General features: G+C 42.4%; 1 long non-coding RNA gene across 1 annotated transcript; it reads left to right on the top strand.

The window, feature by feature from the left end:
• The first annotated feature begins 3455 nt into the window (after positions 1-3455).
• Positions 3456-24559, top strand: LOC140077837 (uncharacterized). The gene is made up of 3 exons (XR_011849842.1): positions 3456-3564; positions 23593-23742; positions 24278-24559. It is a non-coding gene; the product is annotated as an uncharacterized lncRNA (long non-coding RNA).

A 24559-nucleotide genomic window follows, 5' to 3' on the forward strand; every position in this document is an offset into this window, starting at 1 on the left:
CGTGCGCCCATAGAAGTGTATGGGGGACGTATATCGGCCGTATATACGGCGGCCGTATATACGCCCCCCATACGTTTGTGTGAATATAGCCTTAAGGTTTGTAACAAGTGGCTGAACCTTTGGTTTTAGTAAGGAATGAAGAGTATTGGAGAGCCTCTTTGAAATGTTAGAAAGAGAGGATATTAGGTTGGTGAAGTAGACCTATTTGGTGAGATGGAGGGCGGTGTTATAGGTTCAAAGCATAAATTTGAAGTGGAGAAAGTCTGTAGATGTGCACAAAGGAAATGGGTTTGTGGTGCGTGCCAAGGTTGATGATGTCTGTGTTGAAATGTTCAGTCTGAGGGAGGCGCCACCTTATCCAGGGCATTTTTGAGGTTGTGATTATAATGGTTAATATCAAGGTTAGAACAGGAGAGAGGGATAAGTTGGGGGACATTGATGACAACAAAGTTTCTGTGAGACGATGCATATCAGGGGGACTTGGGTTCCGGTAAGTGTGATAGGTGGGCAGGTTCTGTAAAGGAGGGAAACTGTTAACAGTAAAAGAGAGAAGGCTAAGGTCTGAAAGTGGAAATGCAGTATTGGTGAAGTCAGAGACTGAAGAGAGTTGAGCAAAGACCAGATCTCGGATATTTTCCTCCTGGAGTAGGAGAATCAGAGATCTCTCATGATGAGTGTTGGAATATCACAGGATAGAAAATAAGGAAGCCAAGAAGCAAAATGGTTGAGTAAATTGTAGGGTGAGCGAGGAGGATGATATATTACAGCCACATGAAGGGAGAGCGGTCCTAAGGATGTGGACCTCAAAAGATGGGAAGATTAGAGACTGTACAGGAGGAATAACCTGGAAGATGCACCCTGTTGAGATGAGTATGCCAACCCCACCACCCTACCTATTGTCAGGTCTTGATGAGTGAGAGAATTGCAAGCCACTAAAGCAAGTTTATTGCACACAGAGCGGACATTCCAGAGGGCACATTTGAAAGGAGCTGTAGGAAGAGGTGAGATAGATGAGGGGATGTACTGAATATTGATGAGGCTTGCAGGCTTTCTATGAGTAGTGGAATGTTTGGACCTGAAAGAAGTAGGACCAGGGTTAGAAGAGATATCACCTGCTGCTAGAAAGGGAGATTATACAGAGAAAGGAGTTAATGGTTAAGGGTTTTCCTAACTTTACAGCAGAACAAGATGGAATAGAGTGGTTAGATAAAGCATAGAGTGTGTGAGAGGAGTAGAGTGGTGAAGAAAGGATAGAAGAGCTCATGTGGATGGTGCACACTGAGGGATAAATGGAAGGTAAGTGAGCAGAAAAACAAATCGTTTTAGTACAATAATAAAAAAGTGTTAAGTTAGAAAAATTGATTGATAATGGAGAGGATTTGTTTTTCTTTGCAAACTTACCTTTCTCTTGTCCTTTCTAATTGCCATTTTATATTTGCCTTAAAATAACACTCGTGCTTAGAGCACCCAGGTTTTAGAGCACATGCAGCGAAGGATTGTCGTTCCCTGTGATCAGGGGAGCGACAAGACCGCTGCCATAATTGCAGTGGCGTGTAAAGGATAGCACAATAACACCCGTGATCGGTGCCAGCTAGTAGGTGAGTGGATCATTTAAAGTGTTGACACCCGATATCTGGTGTGTTTGCATCCGAGTCCTGGTTTGTTGACCCGATTAATACTGATGGGCCTGCTCATCACTACCTATCAGTGCTATCTGATACAATTGAAACAACTACTGTGGGAACACTATAAGTAGAACACTTATCTAAGTGAATAAGAAATACATTGGGGCAGATTTATCAAGCTGTCTGAAAGTCAGAATATTTCTAGTTGCCCATGGCAACCAATCACAGCTCCCCTTTAAAATATTCATGAGCACTGGTAAAATGAAAGCTGAACTGTGATTGGTTGCCATGGGCAACTAGAAATATTCTGACTTTCAGACAGCTTGATAAATCTGCCCCATTATATACCAAAGTATTATTTACACCATCACCCTCCCTGTTTTTAGCGCAAGGACACTTGCTGCATACTGTTTTATTTTTTACCTTTTACTCGTATGGAAGATGAGACTGTTACACAGTGATATCTATTTGTTGTAGAAATAATTGATTTGAATTGATTAATATACATGTAAGGTTATTTATGAATTTGATGTGTTTCCTATTTTTGATATTTTATTGAATTATATACCTCCCTTTTCTAACAGTGCCATGCTAATTTTATACATTAAAAAAATAACCAGTAAAGCCTAGGACTAGAGATGGGTGAATCGCTTCTAACGAAGTGGAATTCGTTTAGAATGTCAGGAAAACTTCGGGTTCTGCACAAATCTGAAGTTTACGGTGATTCATGGGAACAATTTTTTCCCCCTTTATTAGCAAAATGGCCGCAAGCACAACGTGTTACATGGGGCAGAGAACTCTGGGAAGAAGAAAGGAACACCCTCGATCACATGTGCAGACCTGTAAGCCAATCTGCGACGACAGGCTTATGTGATATCACAGCCCTATAAAAACAGACGTCCATTTGCAATCCCGTCATTTCACGCTGCATGTCCTGTCTGTAGCGTCTAGCTGCTTGTACTCAGTAGCTGATGGAGTGATTTTTGCTCAAAGTCTGTATACCCAAAATTTCAATTCTTTTTTGTTGTTAAATTTGATATCAAGAAATCTATGCCAAATCAACATCGTTGCTGAAATGATTTTTGCTCAATGTCCAGGGTGTCAGTTTTTGGGGTTCTGTATTCCCCTAATTTCAATTCCTTTTAGTTGCTAAAGTAGATATCAAGAAATCCGTGTCAAATCCACATAGTTGGTGGAGTGATTTTTTCTCAAACTCCAGGGTGTCAGTTTTTGGGGTTCTGTATTCCCCAAATTTCAATTATTTTTCGTTGCTAAAGTAGATATCAAGAAATCCATGTCAAATCAACATAGTGCATTCTTTGATGTTATAGAGGGATCTTGATCCTCAGCTCAGTCCACATGTGATTGTTATGCTAAAACACAGCATTGCTTGAAGACCAAACCACGCCCCTATGAATAATTGAAAATTCTGCAAACTCAGCAAATCAAATTTTTGAAATATTCGCCCATCTGTACCTCGGACCAATATACCAACCAGATTGATGAATAATCACAAAGAGCATTTGCATCATAGCCTCAATTCATGGATGACCTAGATCATGTATGACCAAACCACATAGCACCTGATCAATCTATTGATTCATATATAATACTTTGGGATATGTTTAAGGGGTTGGATGCTATCTATTTCTGTGAAATAACAGAAACACCTGTATGATCATTCCATCATTTGGACATGGGGGCAAGTGACTCCTATTTTATGATTAGTTAATGTCACAATAGACAGATCTGCAATGCATCCCCTATCCTGTATAAGTTGTATTATTGGTGACTACTGCTAACCTTAGGTTTATTTTTTCAGCAGGTTCTACTATACATTAACATGCAGCATGTGATTCCAATGCAGAAAATCTACAGAAACATTACAACGTGTAAATGTACCCGAGAGGCAGCAGAGCTGCAGACAGAAGTGTTAAAAGTTAGTGTGAACTAAGCCTAAAAGAGTTAGGCTTCACAAATGTAATTTTAGTATATAACTGAGACAAGACAACTCAACAACTCAAGAATGCAAGTACTTTTAATTGATACGTGATTGACCCACATATATTTTCTTTTTTGGAGGTGAGTCTCTTAAGTTTCTTGGTTGTCTACTAGTTTTCTGGATAGTCTATACAAAAACAAAGGGCTATGAAAAAAATAAAGTACTTACAGCAAATTAAGGCTCTGTAATAATCTAACTGGGTCTAAAAAATATACAGGTGGTCCCCTACTTAAGAACACCCGACTTAAAGATGACCCATAGTTACAAACGGACCTCTGGATATTGGTAATTTACTCAACTTTAGTCTTAGCCTACAATAAACAGCTGAAACAGTTATCAAAGGTGTCTGCAATTAAGATTTATTGTTAATCCTGGTTCTTATGACAATCCAACATTTTTTAAATCCAATTGTCTGGGGTCACAATGATAAAATATACAGTTCCGACTTACATACAAATTCAACTTAACAACAAACCTACAGACCCTATCTTGCACGTAACCCCGGGACTGCCTGTACAGTATATCTTTGCAAATAAAAATTCTGAATCCTAATAAAACTATGATATGGTTAATGATATTTTAGGTCAAACACAGTTAATATTGAATATCAAAAAGTCAAGATGTAAAAGTAGGTGCACCACTATAATGGGCATCATGTCAGGCCACATTGTGGAGATATATAGAGAAGATAAGATTTTTGCACTGATTTAAAATGTGTATAGTCATGGCCTCGTACAGTATAGCATCCTCTAATAGTCCTTAACTATTAACATCATCCTGCATTTCATCATGCCCTTCGACAGATTTCCATTTAACATTGTGTGCCACAATGTAGTGTGGCATCACTTTATAGCCCGTCTCCGCAGCCTTTCCTGAACTTTTGAGTCCCAGATCTTCTGACCCCTATCAAACACCTTCACCAACTGTCTTTGAATCTGAGATGGAACTGAACTTCTACCTCATAGATCACTAGTGACTTTTGCAAAGTAATTTTCTTTGTGAGATTATAACATGAAAAATTACATTGAAGCTCCCGAAAAGACTGTGCTCACCCCTGGGAATAAAGGTGAAAATAAATCCAAAGCTGCAGAATAATAATCTTCATGAGGCCTGGTAAGTATTACGTTAATTTAAAACTGTATCATGCATCTTAAAGGTATATTTCACCCAGGCTCGAGCATGTGATCTTATTCACACTTAAAGGTACCCTGTCATCTACTTTATATGTCTAAACTACCAGGTAGGGTGTGATCTATTATTTTCAGCATTCCCACTTTTATGTTGAAACTCACCTATTTACCTATAAAAGATGATCCTGATCTTTTTAAATGCTTCAGGGTTGTGGTTCTGTTAGCTATCTCTGGGTCTATAGGACCACAAGACTGATGCCATTTGAAAGATACAATTATTTCTTAAATAAGTCAACATAATTACTCTAGGCCCAAGATAGGGGAATCTAAAGTGATTCTCTCCCTTTTTACAGGGGAAAAAAAACTCTTCTCAGTTAATTTGCCTTATATTTTGGAGGGTATTTTTTTTTTTTTTTTATAAAACAGACAAGTTTTAAAATTAAAAGGGAATATTTCAGACCCGACACAAGGGACTGTTAGTTTTGTGAGAAAATCTTGGTGTCCCTTTCAAGTAGATCTAATGAAGTTAGTTTATTATGACTTTCATCATGGAATCATGGGTAAAGGAAGACTAAATCTGTCAATGGTTTATTTGAACAACTATTCATTTTTACTAGGGTTAGAGAAAAAAATATTAAGGGATTTGTTTTGGAGCCAGACGTCTAGAGGTATGTGCACAGTAGGGAAATGGTGGGGTGATAGTCAGGTTGAGGGGGAGTTGCAGCGTCAAACCCTGAAGCTGGATGGTAGTCCAGAAAAAGTTTTCGGACGGAATACTGTCCTTAGTCGACTAAGGACGTTATTTCGTCCGGAACACGTCAACTTTTTCTCACTTGTGTACACTTTTTTCATGTTTTCATACCTCATTATGGAATAAACGTCAATGCTTTTATACTTACCTGCTGGGGCAACCCTTTTTCTTTTTTGGAACCTTGGATTTCTCACCTGAAGCAACTTAGTGTTTTCTGCTCCATGCGTGGTCTCTCATTTCTCTACTTCATGCTGCTGTCTACATTTGGTGAGCTGCGTAAACTATCTTTTTTGCCATAATTTTGCAAAAAGGTATGGGGTAGAATTGATTGACGCACTACTTTCAGAGATAGATGTTTTATTAATAGTCAAAATATTCTAATATTTTTAATATATTTTTTATATTTATCAAAAAATATTAACTATTAATAAAAACTCTAACATCTATCTCTGGAAGTAGAGCTTCAATCAATCCTAACCCATACCTTTTTCTCTATTCACACTCATTTTATTAGGCAGAAAACCCCTTTAACTCTGTAATGATTATGGCATTTAGTATCTGTCTTAATGAGATGTTAAATCACGCTTCAGGCAGATAAGGAGGCTAATGATTAACTATCTCTATACCTAGAGATCATTGATTATTTAGCTTTCTCATTAAATTAGACTTCCAAAGGACAGTCTGTAAAGAGTTAAGTCATTAGACAGTTAAACAGGTTGCTTTATTTCTTTGCTGTTAGAGGATAGAGGACATAAAGATGATACAAAAACCGGAACATATTAATTAAATTATGTATATTGCAAAGTTTACTATTATTATCTGCACTATTGAATTTTGTTGAAAGTTTAGTTAACTTTATCAATTAGCCAATGAGCATCTGTCACTCTGGAGGATCCTACAAGTCCCTGTGTTACATACACAACCTATTGACTTTTATAAAAAAGTGTGTGATACAGTAATTTACCATATGGGGGTGCTGCATGAGAATTGAACACTTGCTAATTGGTTACCCCACTCATAACTGTTACGTTGCTATGGGATATAACTGGATGTTGAGTTGCTGTGTGATATAGCTAGCATAGCTGTATAGATGTATATCACCATTATAGGGGTAACATTTTTTTTTTTTATAAATTTTTATTGAATTTTTCACAATATAACAAAGGTAAGGACATACCGAGTCATGACCCAATGGGCCACCATACAATCATAACAAACAAATGAGCACGGTCATATTACATCTAGATTCTACACTTCACACTTATTCTTGCTAGATCTTAGTGTTCATTTGTTTATATTCCCCTCGATTCCCCATTTTGGACAGGAGTAACATTTTTGACTAAAATAAATTGCTCAAATCCTTGTACCAAGTGAATGTACTATTTTCATTACAAATAGTTTTCTTTCATATTAACACATCCAGAGATGAGTAAAATGGTTCGAAAGTTTATTTAAAAATAATCAGAATTGATATTACTCTGTCAGGAGAAATTTATATCCTATATTTGTTATAAGAGTTACACTTTGCCCATTGTTAGTAAATCAAAATTGTGCATTATACTGTATATACTTGAGTATAAGCCTACCCAAATATAAGAAAAGGCAACTTATTTTACCGCAAAAAAACTGAGAAAAAATATTGACTTGTGTGTAAGTCTAGGGTGGGAAGTGCAACAGCTACTGGTAAATTTAGACTAGTAAACATAGATACCAATAGAATTACATTAAAGGGCTTTTCCCACAAAAGAAAATTCTCAAATCTCAATCCCCTAGTGATGCTTACACAATAAAAACCATTTAACCCCTTACTTTACAATTTTACTCAGTTTTATTATTGTTTTAGTTCCTATCACTCAGCGATGGTCAGTGCAAAATACTGTAGGCAGGTACTCTCTAAGCAGACACATTGGGGGTCATTTACTAAGAGCCCGATTCGCGTTTTCCCGACATCCAGGTCTCAAAGGCCTACTAGGACCACCTACCTGCTCCTTTGGTTTAAAAACTTTTTATGGACTGCCACATACAGGCACTCAATTTATTTAATTTTTCTGGAGGACCATCTACCTGCTCCTCTGGTTTGAAAACTTTTTTGGACTGCCACATACAGGCACTATCCAAATTAAATTGTCTCCATAGCAGCCTCCACACGTCGTCTTTTTAGCTGCCTCCACATGTTGTCTCCATTGCTACCTCCACACGTCATCGCCATAGCTGCCTCCAAAAGCCGTCCATATAGCTGCCTCCATACATGGTCCCCTTATCAAATGAGCTGTGTCAAGCAGACTTTTGGGTTGTTTTCATGGCTTCCACATCAAACTTGTTAACACTGTCGCCACCCTGCTGTGTAATCCACAAAATATACTGGCAAACTTTTACCATTTACCGATATTATTTCAGCGCTTCTTGCACATCTGTTTACATTCCCCTCACCCGCCATAACCCAAACTTATAAGAACACTACTACACTTGATCTTATACAAAAGGTTCTTAGAATTGCTGTTTGGGGAGTATCCAAGAGACAGGGGCTTGGATAGGCAAAAGCTCGCCTGGCAGCGGAGCGCCAGCTCCATCCCAAGATCCAACTAACGTAGTTTTAACTGCAGCACCTTTAATCTACTACTACTTCACTGCCTCCATACATCGTCCCCTTATCAAACGAGCTGTGTCAGGCAGAATTTTCAGGTGTTTCACCAGATACATAGTGGAACTCGGCCCATCTGTCGCCGCCATGCTGGAGACCTGAAGTTGCAATCATAGCAGCGCAATATGGATGCCCCATACTGTCGCTCTTAATCATGGAACCATTTCCGAAAAAACAATTAAAAATAGAACCACTATGCTATTCCATTATTCCTACGTGAAATATTCACACGACCCGGCCTGCTTCGAAAATTATAATTTTTTCAAAGTCAACGCTTCTGGCCCCCAGGCCCATTTTGGGTGGGGAGGAGCCAAGAGACAGGGGCTTGGACAGGCGAAAGGTCGCCTGGCAGTGGACCGCCAGCTCCATCCCAAGATTAGGCTGCCCCTGCTGTTTTCTGTCCATTTTGCCTCCACGATTCTCCACAGCGTCCACCAATGTCTCCATGCGCAACTTTCAACTCGCTATACCCCAGATGCTGGAGCATGAGAGGATATGCAGCACATCATCCCCTTATCAAACAAGCTGTGTCAGGCAGAATTTTCAGGTGTTTCACCAGATACATAGTGGAACTCGGCCCATCTGTCGCCGCCATGCTGGAGACCTGAAGTTGCAATCATCGGGAATGGGATTGTGGCGCATCGGCGCTGGCATGCACGCGATGGAAATCGGGGGCGTGGCTGAACGAAAACCCAACGGATTCAGAAAAAACGCTGCATTTAAAAAAAAAATCTGTCGCGGAGCTTGCACTTACCTTCACTCAGCCTGGCTCGGTGAACTCCAGCGCGTTCCGATGCTCTTAGTTCGGGACTCATTGGGGGTCATTTACTAAGGGCCCGATTCGCGTTTTCCCGACGTGTTACCCGAATATTTCCGATTTGCGCCGATTGTACCTGAATTGCCCCGGGATTTTGGCGCACGCGATCAGATTGTGGCGCATCGGCGCCGGTATGCGCGCAACGGAAATCGGGGGGCGTGGCCGAACGAAAACCCGACGGATTCGGAAAAACCGCCGCATTCAAGAACGGAAAATGTGTCGCTCGGGACGCGCTTACCGAATCCAGCACAGAGAACGCGCCGCTGGATCGCGAATGGACCGGGTAAGTAAATCTTCCCCATTATGATCCATCTAGTTCTGTGAGCTGACAATGAACAAAGATTATCAGGGCACAGCTTTATATACACTTTTATTTACGTTTTGAACATTGTACTAGTATCTGACACATAGAAGGAGAGATGAGACAGATCAGAGATGAGATGATGGGATGCCTATTACACACTGCCAGCTCTGCTACATATCTGTTCTCACAGATATGTGCCTGCCTCCCCCTTATCCTGGATAACTTATCAGCATGTAGCTTGAAGCTTCACTGTTCTCACAATGTGTTGTTTGCTGCAGGAAGTGATGAGTGTCTGTAAGCTCGGTCCTGGACTGCAGGGGGTGGGGCTATGTTAGAAGTTACAGGGTTGTGTCTAGGGGCCACTAAAATTGTATACAGCAGGACTGATAGAGACAGGTTGGACTTATATCTGTGAAATGCTGTATTTTTGTTAATAACTTTGAATTAGAGAATGTGTTATTTTGTTATCATGAGTACAATTAAGAAACTTGTCTTTGTGGGAATACCCCTTTAACTGAGGCATTGGTAGGCAGCAGCCTCCCTTCATTAATTAGATGCTCAGTAGCAGACTCATCTCACTAATGAAATGTCCAACAGTCTCCCCTTTTTAATGAAATATCCAGCAGCAGCATCCCCTCACTAATAAAATGTCCATCTCCAACCTCCCCGCACTAATAAAATGTCCATCTGCAGCCTCCCCTCACTAATAAAATGTCCAGCAGCAGTCTTCGCCTCTGCATCTTCCTCTTCTGCACACTGCAGTTAGTGAAAAGTGGTGAGGGGGGTGCTGCCTGGTGACATCATATAGTGTGCAGAGTGCATGGATCTGTCATGTCCAGTCACACTGTGGTAATCAATTGCATGCACGTTTTACACGCATACAATTGATTTTTGTCCTTGTCATGGACCAGCAGTATGCGGGCTGGCAGAAGGTAGGCCCCTTCCATCCCTGAATGCTGCTAAGTAGAGTATAAGCATTTGGAGGCTTTAAGAGCATAAAACATGTGCTGAAAAAATCTGTTTATACTGATTCCTTAAAGGAAATCTACTATCAAAATCCAACATAATAAACCAGGGACACTTACTCACAGATCCAGGCACCATGATTGCAATGGTAATTTTCTTACATTTAGTACCCATTATCCCCTTTCTTGTAAAATTAACTTTTAAAATTATGCTAATAAGCCTGAGGGCCTATCCTGACCCCTCTGTAATCTGGCTTTACAGACTGTTACACTGTCTCACATTCCCCTGTTCCTTCAGCACTTGTACATTGAACACCTCAACTTGAGTGCAAAAGGAGTAGGGAAAGGATGAGACATTGTAACAGTCACAGAGGGGTTCAGGTTCATTAGCATAAAGGCAGGATTCCATGAATAACACCTTTAAGAAGATTACCACAGTCTTGGTGCCTGGACCTGGATGAGTAAGTGCCCCTGAGTTATCATGCTTGATTTAGTGATGCATCTCTATAAAGTCACTTCATATTGTCATCATGCCACAAAGTAGTGGCATATTGTCCATCTTTATGTTAACCATCTCTGATCGATGGGGTCTGACACCTGGCATCCCTGTTGACGAGCTGTCCTTACAGGTCTGTGTCCTCAAATGACATCTACTAGTCATATGGGTAATTTTCAGCTTAGTCCTATTAAAGTGAATATGTAGAAGAGTACAGTGCTAGGGGTGCAGACTTTTCAGATCCTATTATAAAGATAGGTGATCAATAAAAAATAATCCTGGAACACCCCTTTAAAGAAAATCTACTCTCAAAATCAATTATGGATAAACCAGAGACACTTACTTTATAGATCCAAACAATGTGATTGTGGTAATCTCCTTATAATTGCTATCTATCACTTCCTTCCTTCTAAAATCAACTTTTCAACATAATGCTAATGAGACAGAATTGCTATGGGGGAGTTGCCCGAGCCCCTCCTCGCTGCAGCTTCACAGGCTGTTACACTGTTCAGGAGCACTTCCACCCTCCCACAATGTTAGATTACAGCAGGATTACAGACTATTATCACAGCTTTTATGTTAGATTTCCTTTAATTCATTTAAATGTACAGACCGTACTTTCCTAGAAATGAGAATGCTCCTTTATGTATTGCGCAGGTAACTTAATCGAGAAAACAAACTCTTTCCCCGTGATATATACAGACGTGAGATGTGTGTTTTTATAATAGTTTTCCACCGATTATTCAGTTTGCTTGTTATTTAGAATAGGATAGGGAAATAAAAAGTTCACTGTGTTCTTTAGGACCCGACAGAACGAAAGCCAATCCAATTGGATAATGAGGTAAATTAATGCTATTTATATAACTTGGGCAAGTACAAGAATTTTTGAAACAATTTTGTTGAACTCGGCGCGTTTCCACAGCAACCATCACATGTTTTTTTAGTGATTAGACAGCAATTAACTGAAGTTTTAATCCACATATTGCTGTGTTCTTGTATCATTATCATTTACAATCATTAACCAAACACATAAATGCTGAGGTCATTGCAAAAAAAAAGAAAAAGAAAAAAAGAAAAATAATGAATAGAGCCAAAGTGAAGGCCAACAGGGAACTTTAGTCTCTGCCCACTTTCAGCATGATATAATTACTTTTCTACAGAACATTTGTTTTCTTCCAATTCTATAGGCAGATATAGAACTTAGTTGTTCTATAGTTGTCAATTCCTTCCCACATTGATTCTATTGGTAGAATAATCAACAAAATCAGACTTTTAAAGGGGCGGTCTGCTTATAGGGGCACAGCTTCCACAGAGTATAACAGGGGATAAGGGATTTGTTGCCTTATAAATGGGGTTGGGACTATCAGTGGTGTTGTGCAGAAGTCAGGTGGATACACAGCTGATAGTCCTACTGAATATTATGGCTAGAAAAAAGCAGCTTAGTAAAGAAAAACGAGTGGCCATCATTACCTAAAGAAATGAAGTTCAGTCAGCCTGAAAATTGGGAAAACTGGGAAAGTGTCCCCAAGTGCAGATGTAAAAACCATCAAGCCCTACAAAGAAACTGGCTCACATGAGGACCACCCCAGGAAAAGAAGACCAAGAGTCACCTCTGCTGCGGAGGATAAGTTCATCCGAGTCACTAGCCTCAGAAATCGCAGGTTACCAGCAGCTCAGATTAGATACCAGGTCAATGCCACACAGAGTTCTATCAGCAGACACTTCTCTACAACTACTAGTAAGAGGAGACTTTGTGCAGCGGCCTTCATGGTAAAATAGCTGCTAGGAAACCACTGCTAAGGACAGGCAACAAGCACAAGAGTCTTGTTTGGGCTAAAGAACACAAGGAATGGACATTAGACCAGTGGAAATCTGTGCTTTGGTCTGATGAGTCCAAATTTGAGATCTTTAGTTCCAACCACTGTGTCTTTGTGCGACGCAGAATAGGTGATCGAATGGACTCTACATGCCTGGTGCCCACCGTGAAGCCTGGAGGAGGAGGGGTGATAGTGTAGGGGTGCTTAGTTGGTGACACTGTTGAGGGTTTTATTCAAAATTGAAGGTATACTGAACCAGGCAGTGTAAGGGCTATTTGGGCTTGAGAAAGACTCCAGACCCTGGGAGTCAGGGTCTGCAGTGAAAGGTTGACCTTTACTGAGGAAATTAAGGCTATCTTCTCCAATCTTCTCTAGGCAGAAGGAGTATTTATGGTTGAAAGGCCTGGACTAACCATCCCACTCTTTTCTCCAAGGGCTGGTACTGTGGCAGAGTATCCCAGTCTCCGCTTCTTCTTATAGTAACTTGGGCATTCTGGCTGAGTTTCTTCTTCCAAGTGCTGTCCCCTAAATGCAGGACAATGAGGCATTCCTTGTATAACTTTGACTGTGGTTACAAACAGTCTGATTGTGGAGCAGCACAGTGAGTGTAATGTATCAATTCCAGTGGTGGGTGCACGCCTCCAACAAGCCCGATCCACCGGTTTGTAAGGTCAGATATAAAAAAGAAATGCAATGAGGCATCACTCCGGTAAGTATAAAGGTGATTTTTATTCACCCATGACAAAATAAGGTGCAACGTTTCAGCTCATCCATAGCGCCATTATCAAGCATACGCATACGCTTGATAATGGCTCTATGGATGAGCTGAAACGTTGCACATTATTTTGCCATGGGTGAATAAAGATCACCTTTATACTTACCGGAGTGCTTCCTCATTGCATTTTTTTGGATATTTGACTGTGGGGAGGAGTAGATACATTTCAGCATGAAAAATGACAAAGCATTCTCCCATAGACTTAATTGAGTTCCCATAATATTCCATGCCAGCAAGTTTCTAAAGAGGTAAACAAGTTAGAAATATGCAGTCAGAAATGTCAATCGATGTTAATTAATCCTTTATACAGGTCTTTACAGACACATTACTAATGAACAGAATATATCATAAAATACTATAGATCTGGGACTATGTATGTGTGTATGTAGGCATGTGTGTATGTCACCCAATTGTGCACAACTGCACCCTGTGATTCAGGGAACATCATGAACTACGTTTTGAGTCAATTAACCACCATGTACAGGATTCGGAAAAACTGCCAAATTTAAAAAAGAAATTGTGTCGCAAGACACACACTTACATGCACCGAGAAGAAGAAGGTGAACTCCGGCGGACCTCGGCGCAGCAGCGACACATGGTGGATATAGGGCGCAAGGACCTTAGTGAATCCCGGCAGAACGCGAATCAGCGTCGGACAACACGCCGCGGGTTTTCAACTGGACCAGGTATGTAAATGAGACCCATTCTCTGCTGGCTGCTGTGGCAATAAGCAACCAATCACAGCTTAGCTTCTAGCAACCAATCAGAGTTCCGTTTCTATTTTGCTACAGTTATAAAAGGATGCCTACCACTGCTCGCATGATGAAATCATGCGAGCACACCACCCTGTAGGCTATTTAATGCTGATGCCGGCACATACTTTAGGTAGGCATGGCGATCTTTAGTTTAGCTAAAAAAACTATTATCTTTCATATGTAAATTATCTCTCCAGTGCTACTCCTACATGACTTCAGACTGCCGATGTCTTCCGATCTTTAATTATTCCCGCCTCCTTCTTTGTAACCGTCTTTCAGGTGCCAAGAGCCATGACGTCACCAAGCTCTCGGCACCTATCGCCGGCCGGCTGTGCGAGAGTTAGTATCTGCACATGCGCAATAAGTGCCGAGAGCTTGGTAACGTCCCGGCTCTCTGCACCTGAAGGAGGACGGGTACAATGAAGGAGGCGTGAATAATGGAAGCCATCGACAGTCTGAAGATGACGTAAGGATAGCACCGGAGAGCTAATTTACATATGTAAGATAATCTTTTTTTTAGCTAAACTAAAGATCGCCGTGCCTTACTAAAGTATGTGCTGGCATCAGCATTTAATAGCCTACAGGGTGGTGTGCTTGCATTATTTTATCATGCAAGCAGTGGTAAGCTTTCTTTAATATGAGCTCTAAGCTTTGATTGGTTATTTTTGAGTATAAAATAGCCTATGTGTGAGGTAATATGTGAAGTAATATGTTTATTAATATGAGGTAATACCCTGTTTCTAGAAATGAGCGAACACACTTGTCCGAGCTTGGTGCTCGTTCGAGCATTAGCGTACTCGTAACTGCTCATTGCTCGGACGAATACTTCGTCAGCTTGAGAAAATGGCATCTCCCGCCGTTTTGATTTTTGACTCTGCACTCCACCCAGCATGACATGGTACCCTTACACATCGATAGCAGTGGTTGGCTGACCAGATCAGGTGACCCTGGAATAGACTAGCCCCTGCCCGCGCTGCTCGGATCATTCTGTGTCTGGATGCCGCTAGAGAGAGAGCTGCTACTGCTGCAGGGATAGCGTTAGGGTGTTATATTATCTTACTGTTAGGCAGGAGTGAGTCTACAAGAACCCAAAAGCCCTTGTTAAGACTAGAATAGCGTTATATTTTATTTATTTTTTTGGTTTGCTTGTGGCTGAGCTTGCTGGCATTAGTAGTGCAGCTAGTACCATATTGTGAGGAATTTGCAGGGAGACTTGCGAACGTTATATTTAGCTCTTAGTGACACACATATCCATCTCAAACACCTAAGTGGGACAATTTATTAGGGGTTTGATTGAATTAGGCACAGTCTGATGATTTTTCTTTTTTTTTTTCAAAACTTAAAGTGACTTAAAATCCAGTTGTTGTGTGCTGTCAGTGTAGGTTAGAAACTAGGCATACAAGAACCCAACCGGCTTTCTTAGGCCTACAATAGCATTATATATATATATATATATATATATATATATATATATATATATATATATATATTATATTTTGTTGATTTGCTTGTGGCTGGCCTTGCTGGCACTAGTAGTACAGCTAGTACCATATTGTGACGAATTTGCAGGGAGACTTGCGAACGTTCTATTTAGCTCTTAGTGGCACACATATCCATCTCAAACACCTAAGTGGGACAATTTATTAGGGGTTTGATTGAATTAGGCACAGTCTGCCTTTTTTTTTTTTTTTTTTTTCAAAGCTTAAAGTGACTTAAAATCCAGTTGTGTGCTGTCAGTGTAGGTTAGAAACTAGGCATACAAGAAACCAACCGGCTTTCTTATGCCTACAATAGCGTTATATATATATATATTTAGTTGATTTGCTTGTGGCTGGCCTTGCTGGCACTAGTAGTGCAGCTAGTACCATATTGTGACAAATTTGCAGGGAGTCTTGCGAACGTTCTGTATAGCTCTTAGTGACACACATATCCATCTCAAACACCTAAGTGGGACAATTTATTAGGGGTTTGATTGAATTAGGCACAGTCTGCTTTTTCTTTTTTTTTCAAAACGAAAAGTCATCAGGCACAGCACAAAATCCTGTTGTGTGCTGTCAGTGTAGGTTAGAAACTAGCCATAGCAATAGAATAGCATTGTTTCTTAAAAAAACAAAAACACATAAAACACAAAAATTACACTTTAATTTTGCAAGTGTTGAACCCGAAGGCTAGGGGTAGAGGACGAGGGCGTGGCCGTGGGCGTCCCACTACTGCAGGGGTCAGAGGCCGTGGACCTGGGCGGGGTGAGACACCACCTGCTGATGAGGGAGCAGGGGAACGCCGCAGAGCTACACTCCCTAGGTTCATGTCTCAAGTTACTGGGACTCGTGGTAGAGCACTGTTGAGGCCAGAACAGTGTGAACAAGTGATGTTGTGGATTGCGGACAATGCTTCTAGCCATTTGTCCACCAGTCAGTCTTCCACGCAGTCCACCCATGTCACCGAAATCAGCACTCCTCCACCTCAGCCTCCTTCCCCCCAGTCGGCCCCCCCCAGGAAAATTTGGCATTTGACTTCCCAGAGTCACAAACGACTTGTCCGGTTGCTGCTGAGCTCTTTTCTGATGCCCAGGTTTTCCACCGGTCGCAGTCTGTGGGTAATGATGACATTGTTGACGTAGTGGAAGAAGTGTGTAAAGAGGTGTCGGACGATGATATTGTCAGGGCAGGAAGACCGAGGGGGGAGCAGACTGAGGGATCGGAGGATGATGAGGTGACAGACCCAAGCTGGGTTGATAGGCCGGGTGAACACAGTGCTTCTGAGATGGAGGCGAGTTCTCGACGAGAACAGGTTGGAAGAGGCAGCGCCAAATGTTTCACTTAGTGAAGCTCCTGTGGCGAGGGCTAGATTTTCGGAAGTCTGGAGGTTCCTTAAAGAAACATCGGATGACCGACAGACTCTGGTGTGCAACCTGTGCCACACCAGGTTCAGCAGGGGTTCCACCACTACCAGCTTAACCACCACCAGTATGCACAGGCATATGAATGCTAAACACCCCACTCAATGGAACCAAGGCCGTTCACCTCCAGCCGGGCACATCACTGCTCCTTCCCCTGTGTCACCTGCTGCCTCTGCTAGTCAGCCCCCTGCCCAGGACTCCGGCCCAAACACCTCCCGTGCGAAAACCACACCTTCGCCTCCATGATCCTCCACAGCATCCACCAATGTCTCCATGCGCAGCGTTCAGCTCTCCATACCCCAGACGCTGGAGCGCAAGAGGCAGTACAGTGCAACCCACCCACACGCCCAGTGCCTTAACATCCACATCTCCAAACTGCTTAGCCTGGAGATGCTGCCCTATAGGCTGGTAGAGACCGAGGCCTTTCGAAACCTCATGGAGGCGGTCGCCCCTCGGTATTCTGTCCCCAGCCGCCACTACTTTTCCCGATGTGCCGTCCCCGCCCTGCACCAACACGTGTCAGACAACATCATCCGTGCCCTGACCAACGCCGTTTCTGACAAGGTCCACCTGACCACGGACACTTGGATGAGTGCGGCCGGGCAGGGCCACTATATATCGCTGACGGCACATTGGGTTAACTTGGTAGAGGCTGGGACCGAGTCTGAGCCGGGGGCTGGTCATATACTGCTGACGCCGAGGATTGCGGGGCCTACCATGGTCCAGGTCTCTCAGGCCTACTATGTCTCCTCCTCCTCCCACCCCTCCTCCACCTCCTCTTCCGAATTACCATCCGTGGGCATGGCGCCATCAGTCGGTAGCTCTAGGCACATAAAAGGCACACCGCCCAAGAGCTATTACAGGGCATCACAGCGCAGACTGATCTGTGGCTGGCACCGCTGAACCTGAAGCCAGGCATGGTTGTGTGTGACAACGGCCGTAACCTGGTGGCGGCAGACTGATAAATGTGCCATGCCTGGCCCATGTGTTAAATCTCATAGTTCAACGTTTCCTCAAGACATACCCCAATCTGTCTGATTTGCTCACGAAGGTGCGCCACATCTGTGCGCATTTCAGGAAGTCCAGCACAGATGCTGCCACTCTCAGGGCAGCGCAGCGCCGCCTCCAACTGCCCGCTCACCGACTGTTGTGCGACGTGCCCACGAGGTGGAATTCAACATTAACCATGTTATCCAGAGTTTACAAGCAGCGCAGAGCAATTGTAGACTGCAAGATGTCAACTTCCACCAGAACTGGTAGTCAGGTCAGTCAGCTTCCTCAAGTCTACAATGAGGAGTGGACGAGGATGGCTGATATCTGTCAGGTGCTGAGTAACTTTGAGGAGTCAACACAGATGGTCAGCGGCGATTCCGCCATCATCAGCCTCACCCTCCCGCTGCTTGGCCTGTTGAAAAACTCTCTGGTCAGCATGAAGTCAGAAGCTTTGCGCTCGTCACAAGAGACGGGGGAAGAAGATTCCCTTGTTGATAGCCAAAGCACCCTCAGGTCTGTTTCTCAGCGCATATCGGAGGAGGAGGATGAGGAGAAGAGGAGGAGAATGTTGGCGAGACTGAAGAGGGGAGCATTGCTCAGTCCTTCACTGTTCAGCGTGTATGGGCAGAAGAAGAGGAGTTGGAGGAGGAGGAAATGGACAGTCAGGCCAGTGAGGGGAGTGAATTCTTGCACGTTGGGACTTTGGCCCATATAGCAGATTTCATGCTAGGCTCCCTATCCCGTGACCCTCGCGTTCTAAGAATTTATTCCAGCACCAATTACTGGGTATTCACTCTCCTGGACCCACGGTACAAGCAAAATCTTTCCACTCTCATCCCTGGAGAGGAAAGGAGTGTGAGAATGCATGAATACCAGCAGGCCCTGGTGCACAAGCTGAAACGTCCTAAATGATCACACAGCTCCCTACAACTACTGGGTTTCAAAGCTGGACACGTGGCACGAACTGGCACTGTACGCCTTGGAGGTTCTTGCCTGGCCTGCCGCTAGCGTGTTGTCTGATTGGGTTTTCAGTGCAGCTGGTGGATTCATCACCGATCAGTGTACACGCCTGTCGACTGACAGCGCTGACAGGCTGACGCTTATCAAGATGAATAAAGCCTGGATTTCTCAGGATTTCCATTCTCCACCAGGTGAAAGAAGCTCAACCTGAATAATATATGCACTTCTCCTCCTCATTTTCCTCCTTCTCCTCCTCTTTGTACACTAAAGCAGAGGAAACTGGCTATTTTTTGCCAGGGCCAACTGGCTCTAGCTATAGTACTCTATGTATTTAATTTTTCTGGAGGGCCACCTACCGGTCCTCTGTTTTAAACAATTTTTGGGAGTGCCATATACAGGCACTCAATCTATTTAATTTTTCTGGAGGACCACCTACCTGCTCCTTTGGTTTGAAAACTTTTTTGGACTGCCACATACAGGCACTATCCAAATTTAATTGTCTCCATAGCAGCCTCCACACGCCGTCTTTATAGCCACACGTTGTCTCCATTGCTACCTCCACACATCATCTCCACAGCTGCCTCCCAAAGTCGTCCATAGAGCTGCCTCCATACATCGTCTCCTTAGCAAACGAGCTGTGTCAGGCAGAATTTTGGGTTATTTTCATAGCTTCCACATCAAACTTTCTAACTTTGTCGCCACCCTGCTATGTTATCCACAAAATATACTGGCAAACTTTTATCATTTACCAATATTATTTTAGCGCTTCTTGCGCATCTGTTTACATTCCCCTCACCCGCCATAACCCAAACTTATAAGAACACTACTACACTTGATCTCATACAAAAGGTTCTTAGAAGTGCTGTTTGGGGAGGAGCCGAGAGACAGGGGCTTGGACAGGCGAAAGCTCGCCTGGCATCGGACCGCCAGCTCCATTCCAAGATTAGGCAGCCTCAGAGGCATCCATGCATACTGCCCCTGCTGTTTCCTGTCCATTTAGCCTCCACGATCCTCCACAGCGTCCACCAATGTCTCCATGCGCAACTTTCCACTCTCTATACCCCAGACGCTGGAGCACGAGAGGATATACAGCACATCATCCCCTTATCAAACGAGCTGTCAGGCAGAATTTTCGGGTGTTTCACCAGATACATAATGGAACTCGGCGCATCTGTCGCTGCCATGCTGGAGACCTGAAGTTTCAATCATAGAAGCATTATGGATGCCCCATACTGTCACTCTTAATCATGGAAGTCGTCTCCATGGCTGCCTCCACATGTCGTCCCCTTATCAAGCGGGCTGTGTCAGGCTCATTTTTCGAGTGTTTCACCAGATACGTTATGGAACTTGGTCACTATGTCGCCACCATGCTGTGTTATCGACTAAATATACCGTCAACCTTTTGTTCACATAGGAAATTGTTTCTGCGCTTCTTGCTCACCTCCTTTGGTTCATCTCTGCCACCCATTGGTTTGAATGCCACTCTCTAGCTTGCCGCTGCTGCCGCTGCCTCTGCATGCCGTCTTCTATAGTGTCAGGGTCAATTATTGGATGTTTTAGATGCTATCTAGCCTAATTTGGTCACTCTGTCATCGCCATGCTGTTGCCCATAATTTTGGCATAATGGTGCGATTAAGCAGCCTCAGAGGCATCCATGCATGCTGCCCCTACTGTTTCCTGTCCATTTCCGTGGTGTTTCCATCCTTTTTTGAGGTTCCCAGGTGTTTGGCCAAGCTTCCCTGTGCAGACCCTTGGTCCCCTTGAAAAATGCTCGAGTCTCCCATTGACTTCAATGGGGTTCATTTTTCGAGACAAGCACTCGAGCATCGGGAAAAGTTTGTCTCGAATAATGAGCACCCGAGCATTTTAGTGCCCGCTCAATTTTTTTCAAGCTTAGAAATATAAGGACTCCTCTGAAAATAAGCTACATCTCTCCCCACACTCTACATTAGTATTATGGCAGCACGGTGCCTGAGTAAGTAGCATTACTGCCTTGCAGCACTGAAGTCCTGGGTTCTAGTCCCACCCAGGTCAACTTCTGCAAAGAGTTTGTATGTTCTCTCCGGGTCCTCCAGTTTCCTCCCACACTCCAAAACATACTGGTAGGTTGATTAGATTGTGAGCCCCATTGGGACAAGGACCAATTCGGCAAACTCTGTGCAGCACTGCATAATCTGTGTGCGCTATATAAATAAAGGAATTATTATCAGATCTTTTAGCTGCTGCAAGAAGTATTGACATGGATGAAGAATTCATGGGATACATTCTCTGACTTTTGCATTACAAATACACTACAAGCAGCTATATTGAATGCTAAACATGGGATTGGGGCTACTGATTCCAATAGAAATGGAGTCACAAGAAATTAAGCATGAAATTCAGAGTTTAGATAGTTATAAGGATGTTAGAGAAATGAAGTTTTTGTTCAACAAAAAAAATTTATATAAGACACTGTCTTATTTTTGGGGAAACATGGTATGTGGAGTGATATGTGAGGTAATATGCAAGGTCATGTATGAGGTATTGTGATAGATATAGAAAGATAGAGATAGATATATAGATGGATAGAGATGATAGATAGATAGATAGATAGATAGATAGATAGATAGATAGATAGATAGATAGATAGATGCTAGATAGATAGATGCCACAAGATCATCTCTGATACTCCAGTCACATCTAGTGCTGCAATGATCTATATATTGTTCTATGATGTGTATATCTTTCTAAATGAATCCACATTGTCTCATCACAAAATTTAGCACAGCAGCTTCCTGTAACTGAAGTAATGTCATGGACTATGTATTGAGGGATCATTTTCATCCCGTACTTTCCATTTATTTGCCAAAACATATTCTACGTAACCTGACAGCCAAACTACAGGAGTCATGGGGAGATTAACAAAGACTTCTCCGCCAGTTTGACTCCTTTCCCATCACTTTGGGCAAGTCGGATTCACCATAGCAGAAAAGTCTGCCAGGTCAGACTGATGTGCAAAATATGTTTTTGTTAACCCTTTTTTGTTCCAGCTAAGGGCAGTTATTAACTAACCCAGGCAACACCGGGCCTGCAGTTAATGTGAAATAAAGGAAAAAATGTTGACTTTGTATAAGTGAAATAAACAAATATTGAGAAATGTTTTTTGCTCCAGGGCATATACCCCCCAAAAAATAACAGCAACCTGCTCATACACATATGTGCTTACTGATAAGTTTCTAAAATACTGATCATCTTGCTCATAAAAAGACATGTTCTTCCAATAAGTAATAATCCTCCAATCAAAGAGACTGACCGCCCTTCATACATACAGTAGATATGTCGGTTTTTGGTGCTTTGTCCTACTCATTTTCTATCAGATTTCTCTTTAAATCTACATATCTACTGGCCATGTGCAGGCTCATAAAGGCAATGTGTAATGTCTGGCTGTCTGACTTGAGCAGTGCGATGCTATTGTTCCACGCTACATGTGATATGTTTAGTTGAGTGTTTCAGTCCTGGGTCTTCAACTCTGAAAGCTGTAATTGAGGAAACAGTTCTGGTTACTATAGAAACAAGAGTTTCTCGATTGAATTACATGTCATGGCTTAGACTATATGATTTTACAATATACCCCATTACATTATTAATAGCATATTTCATATAACCAGCATGTACCTGGTAAAACATTAGCTTAGCTTGTTGTAGACTGGACACTCCGGGGCCCAGGCCGCTTTCCATGGAATGATCCACGCTTTTCCGAAGTTACTGAGGATGAGACATTGTTATAATTTCTTACATTTCTGTAGCTGGTTTCCACAAGACCCATCTCCAAGTTGCTTGTAAAACATGCGTCTACATATGTAGAAGATCTGAAGTTAGCTGATTACCAAACGTGATTGTTAATCTGAAGTAAAATAAATAAATGCAATAGATTCAATGTGTAAAATGGAAACAATATATTATACAGCGCAGCAGACATGTACAACAGATGTGGATTATGGGCTCGCCCCTATCTGTTAGTTAAAGTACCATTTCCTCTCTATATATCTGCAGGAATACAGACAGGCAGCTCTGACTTAACCCAATATTCCATCTCGAGCTGGGACCCTACTCACTAAGTGTAATCCAGGAGCGCCCCCTTATGGAGTGACTAGTAATATGTTAATACGTAAACCAAATACCTCAGCTTGGGATTGGTTGGTTCTGTGTCTGTGGGATGTGAAATGATGAAAATGGAAATCTAAACTGTATTTATATATTATGAAGCAAAATGTTTGACATTCAGTTTTGTGTGAAATATTTGTGCAGAATTTATAAGTGTCTCCAAATCCTTTCACCCAAATACATGGTGAAATACTGATTTCATTGCTTAGATCTAAAGGTCCTTTTACATTTCTGCCATATAATATGCGGCATGAAATAAGCAACAAAACCGTTCATTGACATCGTTCTCAGCGGAGATAAACTTCAATATGTTATTTTCTTGACAGTAAAACACCTAAATGTTTCTGAATGGAAATGCATTAAAGGTGGCACTTAAAGAGATTGTCCAACTGTTATCAAAATTTAGCAGCCGGGTTGGGAAGGGCATTTAAAAAAAAGTAAAGCTGTACTCGCCTGCTCCGGTGCTCTAAGTGCAGGTTCACTGTGACTCATTGAATCCATGCCTCTGTCTGTTTACAGGGGCACGGGAGCTCAGCTCCAACAACTTCCAAAAGGTCTGGCATGCCCACCCGTCTCCTGTACCAGCGCTGTATCAGGCAGTGCAAGGCCTGTAAACGAACAGGCTTTCGGATTTGACCGCCACACCAGGCACCAGGAATGCCAGAGCAGGTAAGTAAAGCTTATTCTTTCAAATGCCCTCCCTAGTCCTCCTAATACATTTTGATAACAGTCAGTCAACCCCTTTAACAAACTTTTTTGTGAAAAAAAAATGATTAGCCTTCTGAAATTTTGTTACTTTGGCTCATAAAAAAATTCAAAAGTCACAGCCCCAAAGTACAAATTTGTAACCCTTCCCGCAAGCTATCTACTGTTGTAATAGTGGCTTCTGTTGCTGAGATATAATTTACAAGAGCCATTCCTATTGAAAAGAATGAAGCTGCAGTTTGCCTATGCAATGGGAGTACAAGCAACCCCACTCTCATAATTGTGTGGGAGGGTAGGGATTCCAAAAATGTAATCTCTATAATATAATTTTTTTTCCCTGTCATGTGGATAAAAGATAAGTTGTATTTGTGGTAACAGCACCTTCCCTTGGAAATTCCTCGATTCTTACCCCAAGTGTCCACACCTAGGCAGAGGACCCTGGACATAAGGAAATGATTATCAAAACTCACAATGTGTCTTCACTCTCATTAATTTACAGATTTCTGCTTGTATGATTGGTCACATGACCTCTCTAAACCCTGATTTTGGCATGGCCTATTAACATCCCCTGTAGTGTAGTGAAGCTGGAAACGGTGGAAGAAGACAGAAGAATTAATCCGCTCCACCCTGCAATCTATCACATGGTTGCAGACATCATAGGCGGAAGTGTACATGGAGCAAGTGACATGCCAGCTATTTGCACCTGGTCACAAGGTACAGAACATGATGGAGCAGGGCTGAAGTCCAGTTAAAGATATGGCACACAACAAAGAAGAAAGTT

Source organism: Engystomops pustulosus, chromosome 9 (genome assembly GCF_040894005.1).
Source record: "Engystomops pustulosus chromosome 9, aEngPut4.maternal, whole genome shotgun sequence".
Classification (NCBI taxonomy): domain Eukaryota; kingdom Metazoa; phylum Chordata; class Amphibia; order Anura; family Leptodactylidae; genus Engystomops; species Engystomops pustulosus.